The sequence below is a fragment of the Asparagus officinalis genome, chromosome 5, assembly GCF_001876935.1.
Source record: "Asparagus officinalis chromosome 5, Aspof.V1, whole genome shotgun sequence".
NCBI classification, from domain to species: Eukaryota; Viridiplantae; Streptophyta; class Magnoliopsida; order Asparagales; family Asparagaceae; genus Asparagus; species Asparagus officinalis.
Window position 1 is genome coordinate 119,881,871 of NC_033798.1, and position 9,585 is coordinate 119,891,455.

Genomic DNA, 9,585 nt, shown 5'->3' on the forward strand with positions numbered 1-9,585 from the left:
ACTCTAGCATGAGATCTTTGCGACCCATGAGATTGTCTCATTGGTCTATTAACACGCCGCCACATTTACTGAATCTAATGGAAATTAGCGTGTTTTAGTTCAAGCATTAGACCGAACACCTACAATGCACAAAATCAAAGAATTCAAAACGTAGACAAATATAAATCATAGAGCTCCGAGATTAGAAATACGGATTAAATCGGGATGAGAGACCAACAAAATAAACATCGAACTTTATGTAATTTAATAATTTGGGATACCTCAAAAGAGCAAATTACCTGCTAGGGTTTTGTCGAATTCTGTTGATTTTCCTCATAATTTGGACTTTCTTCTCCTTAATTAACGAAATGAAGTCGAGCTTGGAGCTGAAGCGGATTGGGATCTCTCCTCATCAATAGTGTTTCCTAATATCTCCTCATGCATCCCCACCATTCATTTTGTGGGACCCACCTTTGCTTTTGTACTTACCTACAAAATGAATGGTGGGGATACATGAGGAGATATTAGGAAACACTATTGATGAGGAGAGGATCTCAATCCAGCTGAAGCTGGGTGACTCTTTAGGTGGGCCTAAACCTAATAAAATACTTACACCTTTTCTGGTTATATTTCACAAAAAGCCCCTTGGGATTTTTTTTTGCATGTTCGTTTTGAACTTTTTCCTCATAAAACGCCTCTGAGCTTATTGGATTTTTTTTTTTTGAGAACATGGATTTATATTTAATTGTTTGATTTTTAGCATTTTAACTGCAGAATATAAATGAACTTATAAGTTTGTAAAAAAGTGCAACAAATAGTTTTGCAGCAAATTTGATGGGAGGAAAAACTACAGACTCCAAATTGAAAATTTAAAAATACTCCACCTTATTCGGAATTTTTTTTTCAAATCCAATAGCAAGATCATCTACATCTATGTCTCACTAGATGATAAATGTCATAACTTTCGCATGAATTATTTTTTATGCAAACGTTGAATTTGCTATAAAAAAAAACTCTTCAAGTGCAATAGCAAGATAATCTGCATTTCAGCATTTGTGTTTCAATATATGATTAATTACAACTATCAAAAGAAATGGGTTTGAGGTTAACTTCCTGCAACTGCAATCCATTTTTGTAGCAAACCAAATTACCTCCAAATTCTCAAAAAAAAAATCAACTTTCCCCATGAGGCTGACTAAGCATCATTGATAAATACCTAAAATATTTTTGAGAGAAAAAAAATAAAATATTTCGATTTACACAATCAACTAGAGCTTTTGTCTGTGTATTTTTTTTTTCTCTCCCCAGAAAAATCTATCGTTTAACTCAAATATGAACTTCTCTAAAAGAAGATTTTCAGTCTAATATTTGTTCTGATGGATGGGGAAAAAACAATCTTCTCGTAAATATAAGCCTTTAACTCAAAATTGGTTGCTAAAAGTTAGCCGTGATCTACTTTTGTCCGTCGTGATTAGTCCAATCTCCCATTTTGTTTTATAAAGCCAAAAAAAAAAAAAAATGGATACCAAATTTAGAAATGCTAAAAACATAAAAATTAGATGCCACTATTTCCTCTACCACCATAAATGATTTCTATATATATGGTTGATGTGTCCATAAGAATCGAAGGAAAAAAAGGAAAACAAAAAGACTGGAAAAAAAAAAGAAGAGAAATTTTTTATAGAGCATCATCCCAGACAATAAAATTTGGGAGCACAACATAAAGATAAAGAGATTAACCTAATTATTGTAAGTTCGTCGCCATGTTTCTCCTCTTGTCGGCAATTGACATAGCTATTCTTTTTCATTTGGAATGATTTCTCTTATTTCCTCTTTTCTTTTTAAATGAAATATGCATTGCCATTTTTCAGTTCGGATATTATCTTGCTTTTTTTTTAGTTGTTCATTTCAAATATACATCTGGGATGTTTATTTACTTTATTTTCTTGGTTACATGATTTGCAAAATTGGTATGAATTTATCAATATTCAAGATGAAAATGAACAGCATCGTCAATAGATTTTAAATCATGAAATAATTTTTTTAAGGAAGCTAGGATCGATTAGTATCCCTCGTGAGATTTGGTAGAAATTGACAGGATGAGTTGATCATGAAGTGCAGAATTGTCTGTGCCATTCATTTCTAGCATCATTCACGTGTTTAGATATTTTAGTATCTTAAAATGAAATGAAGTGTTCGTATCTTCAATTTTTGATTAAAGGAATGAAATTAAGATGCTGTGATGCTTTCTTATTTAGAAAAGCTCTCGGGTCCTAGACTTTCTTGATAGAAAAGAATAGCAGGATTTACAGAGATGGAAATACACAAAGATAGAGGAGTGAGGGAAAAAACTGCATGTGATAATATTTAGGAAAGCTCTTCGGGCGTAGACTTTCTTGATAGAAAAGAAAAATAGATTTACAGAGATAGAGGGGCGAGGGTAAAAACTAGAAATTTGCATGTGATCAACCATTTCATGTAGTGACAAATGAGCAAATGATCGAGCCACAACTCCACTAAACTTGAAACATTTCCCCCATAATATCTTTTTCAGTCTAATTATTTGAGTTGAAAATACTTTGATTATGTTTTTTTGGAGTATTAAGTTGCAATAAGCCTTAAATTAAAATAAAAAACAAACAAAAAATTTTAAAAATTATAAATGGTAATAATTCCGGAGATGTACAAAGCCCATAATAATAATAATGTTAACTAATTACCCGAGTAAAATAAACAGTTTTAGGGGATATTTGGGGGAGCTTATTTTTCGATCAAACTAGCATACAAATTAGCGTTTCCATATCGACATGATTGGTGACATCCTATATAAACTAATTTTTAAGCTAATTTAAAAAAGTTGAGGTTTCCCATCTTAAATAACTAATTTATGAACTTATCTAAATTAGCTAGGTTTACCTAAATAAATGATAATTTTATCCAAACATTTTATATAAAAATTTATCATAAGAAATATAAGCTACCAAAAGCCAAACTAGCTTATAAGCTTTTAAAAAACTAGTATGGTGCACGTGCGTTGCACGTGTACTTATTTTCATATATATAGTTGTTTTTCTTTTTGAAAGTTGCATGTATACAATACTTGTTGTGTGTGCATTGCATGTATATATACATACTTCTTTTACTTTTTGAACGTTTCTATGGCTTGAAAATGATGAAGAGACTTAAAATATACATTTTGGAATATGGTGTAGTCATATTACTTTTCCATATTTGATGAAATAATCGGGAATATGTTGTAATTATACTAAAAATATAAAAATCATATATTATAACGATATATCAAACAATTAAATAATAAAATTGATATTATATATGTTGGATATAATTTTATTTACAAATTGTAAATTATTATTATTTGTTTAAAATTATCAACTAATTACCTTTAATTTAAAAACTCCAGATACTTGGAATAATTGATGGAAAGTCAATTGTTCAAAATTAACATATGGTGCTAAGAATTAAAGAATATGGTACAACCGTAAATGTCAAAATAAAATTATTTAGTTATTTGAGCTCAAAAAATTAAAGAATAAATTAATATTTTACTTTATTTGACATTAAAATAATGATTTTACTCAATGCCTGATAATCTCAAAATTAAATTAACAAACTTTTATAAATTGCACGTGCATTATAGAACTTCTACAAATTGAAGTTCGATCCTCCAAAATAGATAAAAATTCTCTTAAGTAAAAAACTAAAACTCCTCTCAGGTTATCTAGAGGAAGCTTCTTGCTCCTCAATGATAACACTTGCTTCGGGATTAGAAATAAATATTTCAATCACTATTTTTCAAAAGAATACAAAATAAATCCAATAACTCAAGAATTACCATGATTTGAGAATCTCCACATGTCGTGTCGCCATAGTTCACAGAGGTCTAAGACACGGACTCATGTGACAGATGGTCGCCTGCAATGGCAAACCGACGATAGCGAGAAAGGTAAATGAAACCGACGATAGCGAGAAAGGTAAATGAGAAAGATATATTTGGGAAATTAATGATGGATTTTTATTTCTATTAAATTGATCAGAAAACGTTTGATGGGATCAATGCAATTTAAGTACCTTTAATGGAAGAATTATAAAACCATAATTTAATTACATTTTAGACAACCAACATCCCTTATAACAAACCTCTGACATCTTTGATAATACTGCATAAATATACTATATATACGTTTTTATTCAAAAAGAATAAGAACAACATTTAATTTTGTGAAGCAAACCTTCAAATGGTATCTTCTTTCTATGATATTCCCTCATCTACACCAAATTAAAGAAGAAGAAAATTAGTATGAGAAAAGGCTAATAACTGGAAGAGAGAAAGAGAGAAAGAGGATGAGAATTTCAAAAGTTTTGATTGGATTAATGTCATTTAAGTGGGTTTGATGGAGTTATAAAACCATAAGTTAATTTAATTTTAATTTAACATGCAACAATGAAAATGCAACTCTTGTGTCTAACAACGGTTAGGGTATTCACTGTGAATGAAATCTCTAATGAATACTATGACTTTCATTTTTAATGGACTAAAAATTTGAGCCGATAGGAACGTTTTGAGGTTTTAGTTGGGTGCCATTAAATAGATATAATGGTACAATTAAAAGGCTATCTCTTCATGTACGCTATGTAATTAAGCATGAAGTATTATGTATATGATTTCATGTATGCATCTACGAGGGTGTATTTATTACATTTAGTTTTATTTAATTGAGGGTTATGAAAGGGATTTAAAGGAGTATGATTTATGATGTATGTGTTATGTATATGCATGCATGTGTTTTATGTATGTATGTATACATTTTAGAGGGTGTTTTTGAAAGAAATGTTTTAACATACCACCACACATTTATAATAGTATATAATAGTATATATATTAGATATTAGATATTAGATTAGATAAGCCCTCTTAATTACTCCCCTTGACTTCGTAACGTCGAGGAGTTTTTTAATCCCCGCTCGATCTCCAATTCTCCTTCCTTCGAAATCCTCGAAGGAGAACAAACCCTCAAACGGCCTGCACCCTCTAATCTGCGTCGACGGCCCTCGGAGTCGGTCGCCGCTCGAATGCTCCGACTCTGGCTGGGCTCGCCGTACGCGCTTCAAAGGTTTCTTTTACCGTTCTTATTTTCTCTTAATTCCTGCTGCTGGCCTCGTTATAAGGATTGGGAAGTTAAGGCCTAAGTTTGCTCAATGGAAGATTTTATTAGGTTTTGAAAGTAAAGTCAGTAATCATTTTGAATTCGATGTTAATTGTGTTTTTTTGTAAAGCATCTAGATGCAATGACCGCTCCGTTGTATAACTATGAACGCGTGTTTTATTATAGTGTCAGGTTGAGTAATCAGTTAATCATTTTTGATTCATGTTCATTGTGATTTTTGTCCAAGTATCTAGAGTGGCAATTGAAGCCTTTCTGATCCATATTAACGGCGGTGTTCATTATAGTATCCTTCGAAATTAGATCACAAGAATGCCGTGTTAAACCATTGAGAATCTTGATTGCAATTAAAAATTAAATCCTGATTTTATCGAATTCTGGAATATATATATAATATTATAAATATATATATATATATATATATATATATAGTATATATATAAGTAATATATATAGTATTATTGATATATAATATAATATATATATATAACGCGTGTTCATTATACGTATCCATTCGAAATTAGATGCACAAGTATCCGTGTTAAACCATTGAGATCATGAATTGGGCAATTAACAAATTAAAGGTCCTCGATATTATCAAGTTTTGGTATATATATAAGAAAAATGGGTATGGGCTTTGGTAATGAGCGTGACATAATCGCGCCTTCACCATGCTCAATGGTTGTATAACTCCCCATGCACTTCTCAACTCAACGTGAATGTGTCCCCCATTTGAATGAGTGGAGGGGAATTGTGCGCACCTCACTACGCAAGGCACACAAAATTCATTCTGGAGCTAGTCTGGGGCTAGTGCAACTAGCATACGCCATAATTGCTTCAATATATATATATATAATATATATATGAGGCAATATGGTATGCTTGAGTACCAAGCACAAAAAGTTATGCTTGGTAGTTGAATGTGTCACAGTCCTCCTCGCACTCATTAAAATATGGGACCACATTCCGAATGGGTAGTGAGTGGATGAGAATGTGTGACAGCATCACTACCCAGCACAAATTTGTGCTTTGGCTAGCCCGAAAGCTACCCATTTTTTTCTCTCATGTGTCGTCTATATATATATATATATATATATATATGAGAATATGGGTATGCTAGGTACGAAGCAAAAATTTGTGCTTGGTAGTGAGGTGGACTAATCCCTTCAGCATGCATTCAAATGGGGGACCACATTCAGCTGTGAGTTTGAGAAGTTGGCATGGGGGATTTACAACCACTTGAATGAAGCGGAGGAGATATGGCCACCTCACTACTAAGGGCACAACTTTGTGCTTGGACGCCAAGTAATAGCCCATTTTCTCTCTTCTCTCTCTCTCTACTCTATCTATATATATATATATATGAGAAAAATGGGTATACTTTGTACGAATGATCTTTGGTAGTGATGTGGACACATTTGTCCATACATCACACGCTTGAAGATGGAGCGCTCACCAACTCCAAGCGTGTGTGTATGGACAAGATGTGTCCCACATCAGCTACCAAGGATCCTTGGCCCAAGTATACCATATTCCTCCTCTCTCTCGTCTTCCTATAGTTTATATATATACATATATATAGTATATATATATATAATAATATTATATACTTACGTATATTTATATAAGCACTCTCCAAGTTTCAAGATATTTGGTGCCTTAAGGGAATTTTAAAAATAGTTGTTGGCTTCTTGGCTGAACAAAAGATTGATAGCTCTTGCTTGCGTATTTGTTGGATTGAAAAATTATTAATGAGCTTTCGTTTAGAAAATAAGTGGTTGAATTTTTACTTGCAAGGTATCTTTCGTTGGCATTTAAGGGCAATTGTCTGGAAAGACGGAAGAACCAATATAAAGTTTCAGATGAAATTATCACTTGGACTGCGGTTAGTTCTACTAAGTCTATGTGTGTTTCTGCTGCTTTGAATAATAAGGAAGAATCGCGATTTGTTGCTTACAAGAGGATGTAGGACTTGCTCTGAATATCGTTAAGTTCCAGAACCGTAGCAGCAGCCTGGGAGCGAATCAAGTACTAGAAATAAACCGGCGCCCGCAGGTACGGGAGTCTTTGGTACGGCCACTGGGGACGCTGCGCCGGGCTGTGACTCCAGCCCCACGTACGGGGCGAGAAAGGAGGGGACCGCGAGCCCTGTTTTTATGTGAGTATTTTCTTTCTGTGCTTTTGGATCTTGCTTTTGTCCGTTTGGCATATTTATAATTGTCTATAGTTAGAAGTTTCTCTTTTTGTTCTTCAATTTCTTCTCCTATTTTGATTGCGAGCATGTGACTTGGAGATGAATGCTTAGTATTTTTTTGTGTGTTCTAGTAAAAGTAAGAGAAAATGGCTACATATAACCCAAGAAAGCATCCTCGATCACTGTGCAGCTGGGCTTATCATTGCCTGTCATCGTTAGCTAACGCGCGCCGCTCATCCGTTAGTTTATGGCCAGACTAGCAAGATTGTACGTTCTCGGACAAGCTTGATTACTGCTCTAGACCTAAAAAATCTTTCGCAGCCTTCTCCGCTCCTTCCCTCCCCCAACTTCAAATTCGTCAAGGGTGTATTGCCACAGCGCTGGACCGCTTGTCACATTACTGCACTTCTATCACCGAGTGCGCATTGATAACCTATTATGGCAGCTTTGGATGGCAGCCAAACCCATGTAGATAATTCTTTGGGAAACTCATTTGAGTTCACCAAAGAATAATATTGATGGAACGCCAATGTCCTTTCTCTTGAGGCCTGCAAGGTCACGGCCAATTAGAAGATTCATTCATTGTCAGCACTGATGAGGTCTATGGGGAGACTGATGAGTGATGCTAATGGTTGGAAAATCACAGAGGCATGCTCAGCGTGCTCCCACAACCCTTACTCTGCAACTAAAGCCGGGGCTGAATGGCTTTGTTATGGCGCTATGGAATGGTCATATGGGCTACGCAGTTATTAACACTCGTAGGAAATAAGTCTACGGACCGATCAAGTTTCGGCAGAAGCTTATTCCAAAATTATTCTGCTGCTATGAAAGAGGGCAGACAGGCCTTCGCCATTCATGAGATGGTTCTTAGATGTTAGAAGCTATCTATAGTTGCGAGGAATGTTGCCTAGAGGCTTTTGAGGGGTTCTTCACAAAGGAGGAAGTTGGCGCAAATGTTTTATAATATTGGAACGAAGAAAGACAGGAGGTGGATTGATGTGCTAAAGATGTCTGCAAGGCTTTCTCCGGGGTGGACGCCTAGATAATGTCATTAAGTTTGTAGAGTAACAGGCCTTTCAACGAATCAGGAGGTATTTTCTTGATGACCAGAAACATGAAGAAAATAGGATGGTAGAAAGACCATCATGGAAGGAGGGATTGAAGAAGAGCTATTGAAGTGGTAGCACACAACACCCTGATTAGCTGGGAGATGTTTGCTGGAGCTCTGGCTGCGCTCATACCAAGGATGGCAGATGATGCCAGGGACGGCGAGAGGCAGTTAGATGAATGAAGAGATTAGGAGCTTGGTTGCTAAGCCTAACAAGCGAGGCTATACTCAGAAAGATGGTGACTGCCAGTTCTATAAATCATGTACTTCTCCCTCGCCTTGCATTGAAGTTCATTGATTGTATGGCAGAAACTGGGGTCTGGATGGAGGTCTTCTTGTGGAAAATATGAATGAGAAACAAGGGATACCATATGAAATTAGTGGTAGAGGGAGCGGCTCGAGATCGTTCTCTTCTGCCTGCAGGATATTCAGATGCGAAGGCCAACACATGTTTTTAATGCTGCTGGTGTAAGTGCTAGCCAATGTTGACTGTGTGAAGTCCCATAAACCGGAAACAATCAGAACCAACGTTGTAGGCACTTGACTGCTAGCGATGTTTGCAGCAGCATGGGTTGTTATGTGATGAATTATGCTACTGTTGTATATTTGAGTATGACAAACAACACCCCTGAAGGGGTCCTGGTATTGGGTTCAATCGGAAAGAAGACACACAAGCGTCGAACTTTGCTGCTTCTTTCTACTTCAAAGACCAAGGAATGTAAACTGCTGTCCTTTTGCCCCTGTTATAGGAAATGGGGTTTTTTGTATACTAATACTCCTTTAAATCTTGGCATATTCGTAAAATTTTCTCCCAACAATGCCTCTGCAGATTAACAAATCATTCAATTTTGATAGGTCGAAGTTCATAACTGAAAATACTCAAACTTTTTATCAGCGCAATAAAGTATGAATGATTGATGTTGATTTGGGGGGTATTTTTTTTTCCCGAAGTTAAATGATTTGAGGTAGTTTTGCAAATAGCTGAGAGTTGAGGGATAGTTTTGCAACATACTCGAGATTTGGGTGTTGTTGTTGCACATAGCGCATTGATTTAAAGGGTGTATGTAAAATATAAATATATCAAAATATGTTGATTGCAAAAGTAGTATTTAAGTTTGGAT

The 9,585-nt window shown here is 35.0% G+C and overlaps 1 pseudogene; it reads left to right on the forward strand.

Moving 5' to 3' along the window:
• Positions 6,569–8,532, forward strand: LOC109842487 (annotated as a pseudogene).